Source organism: Oreochromis aureus, linkage group 14, assembly GCF_013358895.1.
Source record: "Oreochromis aureus strain Israel breed Guangdong linkage group 14, ZZ_aureus, whole genome shotgun sequence".
Classification (NCBI taxonomy): Eukaryota; Metazoa; Chordata; class Actinopteri; order Cichliformes; family Cichlidae; genus Oreochromis; species Oreochromis aureus.
The window spans coordinates 41,260,787-41,264,328 of NC_052955.1; positions in this window are offsets into that span (position 1 = coordinate 41,260,787).

Sequence of the window (3,542 nt, forward strand, 5' to 3'; positions counted from 1 at the left end):
CATCACGAAGATGGCCCCAACTGACAGCATGCTCAGTGAATACCTCAGGCAGCAGAAACCCAAGAAAGAGGAGGAAGGCGAGGAACCATCATGGAAGGACAGGCCCCTGCACGGTATGTACCACCGGCAGATAGCGGAGGTGGCTGATATCCAGAAATCCTACCAGTGGCTGGACAAAGCTGGACTGAAAGACAGCACAGAGGCACTAATCATGGCAGCACAAGAACAAGCTCTGAGTACAAGATCCATAGAGGCTGGGGTCTATCACACCAGGCAAGACCCCAGGTGCAGGCTGTGTAAAGATGCCCCAGAGACAATCCAGCACATAACAGCAGGGTGCAAGATGCTAGCAGGCAAGGCATACATGGAACGCCATAACCAAGTGGCGGCATAGTGTACAGGAACATCTGTGCCGAGTATAACCTGGAAGTCCCGAGGTCAAAATGGGAGATGCCCCAAGGGTGATGGAGAATGACCGAGCTAAGATCCTGTGGGACTTCCAGATGCAGACGGACAAAATGGTGGTGGCTAACCAACCGACATAGTGGTGGTAGACAAACAGAAGAAGACGGCCGTAGTGATCGATGTAGCGGTTCCGAATGACAGCAACATCAGGAAGAAGGAACACGAGAAGCTGGAGAAATACCAAGGGCTCAGAGAAGAGCTCGAGAGGATGTGGAGGGTGAAGGTAACGGTGGTCCCCGTGGTAATCGGAGCACTAGGTGCGGTGACTCCCAAGCTAGGCGAGTGGCTCCAGCAGATCCCGGGAACAACATCGGAGATCTCTGTCCAGAAGAGCGCAGTCCTGGGAACAGCTAAGATACTGCGCAGGACCCTCAAGCTCCCAGGCCTCTGGTAGAGGACCCGAGCTTGAAGGATAAACCGCCCGCAGGGGCGTGCTGGGTGTTGTTTTTATATATACATATATATATATACCCTCCAGAGCTGTTACAGGTCCTGCGCATCCCCAACCACCAGACTGTTCAGTGAGTCCTACATCGTCCCAACATCAGTGTCTTCATTGGGTTCTGCATTGCCCAAGTTTGAGCTTGTATGTCATTGCCTGAGCTCACCTGAGGACCTTCCTTAGCCAGCTGACTGAAGCCCGGCCTATCCTGTCACTCCACAGCTCAGTCAGCTAGAGGGGTTCCATCTCCTCCACCAATACCCACCTCCACCCAAAGCCTCCTGAGAACATCATCATCACTCTCTGCTCCACTGTCAGTGAGCCAAATTCAAATTCAATTCAGATTTATTTTTATAGTGCCAATTCACAACAACAGTCGCCTCAATAAGCTGTATGCTGTAAGGTAAAGAACCCACAGTGGTAAAGAACCCCAACAATCAGGTGACCCCCATGAGCAAGCACATTGTGACTCTGGGAAGGAATAACTGATAATAACAGGAAGACACCTCGAGTAGAACCAGGCTCAGGGAGAGGCGGCCCTTGGCTGAGGGTGAGGGGACAAGAAGAAAGACAAAAGAAAAAGAGAGTGCAGACTAACGGAGAGAGAAGACAAAAATGTAATGACATGATAAACATGTGGGGAGTAAAAAGAGGTGAGGGGAAGTGCTCAGTGTACCACACAAAGTCCTGGGGCTGTCTGATCCTATATCAGCAAAACTAAGGAAAGGTTCAGGCTCACCTGATTTAGGGGAAGAACATTTGGGGACATCCAAACCTTTGTGTCTTTAAGGCATTTCTGAAGTTTAACTAATTGATTTGTCTCTGGCATTGTGTATATATAAAGCTGGGTTTTGTCAGAGCAATGATAATCTTGCCTCAGGCAAACATTTCAATGATAAAGTATCGCTCCCATCACCGAACAAACTGACTATGTGAAGTAAACTCCCCATTCCACAAATACACAGATTCTCTGTAAAAGATCTGTTGGCTGTTTTACAATTGATGTTCCAAGAAAAGAGAAAGCTTAGAGATTGGTCTATAATTAGCTAAGACAGATGGATTAAGAAAGTACTTTTTAAGTGGTGGTGTTCAGATGCTTTGTTTTTTAGATTTTCAGAAAGACTAACAAATCGAATGAATTGAATTCTTGAATTCTTTTTCCCATGAGCTATAACTGTGTCCAGGTCTTTAAAGACTGCTGCTGCACCTCACCCCACGCTTTGACGATTCTGACAGTTGGTGTGACTCAGTGGTGTTAATATTTTTAAACTAAACTAACTAAACTGTGTTCTGCTGCAGCCAGGTTCCTGTCAGGAAAGGCAAATCAATATTTTGATCAATTATTAAATGATTTATCACCCACGACTTAAAGGACAGTGATCCAGTGTTTAGTAACCCAGATTTACAGTATCTGTTTTATTCACTTACATTTTCTTTCTTTGTCATTTTTCATATTTAAAAAGATTTTTTGCTCATATGAACCAGAATGATCCACCCATGTTTTGCACTATTTTCCTTTGTGAGGTGTCTGCCAGCCGAACCACTTTTCCAGCAAAATATTTGTATTTGATATGTGGGACTTCTTAGGAACCATCGTATGCTTTCTTCTGCCTCTCTTTCATCTCACCTAACACCTCAGCCTGTCACTTCAGTCTACCGTCAGTGCAAATATTGGTCTAAAGCTTCATAGATAATTATAACAGGACCAAAGAGAAAACATATAGCGTTTCTTGCAATGTCATATCTCAAAGCCATCAAGATGTCTCTTAGTATGACATCCATATTCAGGAAGTTATGGAACTTCCCTTTTCAGTTTCTGACTAGGGCCATGTGCAGTTGTACCAGGTGTTTTTACAGTTTATCTTAGTTAAACATCAGCTTCCCTGAGAACTGCCCCGTCCTCTTACTCGCTGGCATGGATGGGGCAGACAAACAGGTTGTCTTCACACTGCATGGACTTGTCCCACTATGTTATTATTAAAGAGGAAAATGGGGGGATGGGGGTGTGGAGTAGCTTGTATGATGCTTTGGGGTACTTAGCTTCAATATAAAGTGTATGACTTGCAGGTCAGGTCATGTGAGGAAGAAGCACAACTTTAAGTTTTAAAAAAGTTCAAAGACAGTTATTAAGAAATGTTTCGGGTTGTAACGAGCTTCTTGTTAGAATGACTGATTGTTGACTCATAATTACTAAGTGGTTTGTGCTACATGAGTTCATTGTGAGTGAGAAGTTAAACTGTTCCAAAATGCTGCGTTGACCCAAAATATGACCTCTCCTCACTTCTTTTAATAACTAAACCTAAAAGGGAAAAGTCATGTGGTGAGACTTTATGAACTCTAGTTTGCACGGTGTCACATTTAGATTAGTTGCTTAACTCGTACATTCTTATTTTCTCTTCAATCTAAAGAGATTATTCAATGTGCCTCCTGTCCTTATTGAGGCTTTCTGTGACTCATGTCAAATTAATAATCCCAAAAGACAATGTTGCAGTTACAATAGGTTGACCAAACTAAAGCATGAACCTCTTGGACATTTTCATTTAATTAGTGAAAGCAGGGGAAGCAGACAGTTAAAGGCTGCAGCAGCATCTTTTGGGATACCTGTCAATCAAACTTTGAGCCTTAATAAAATCTG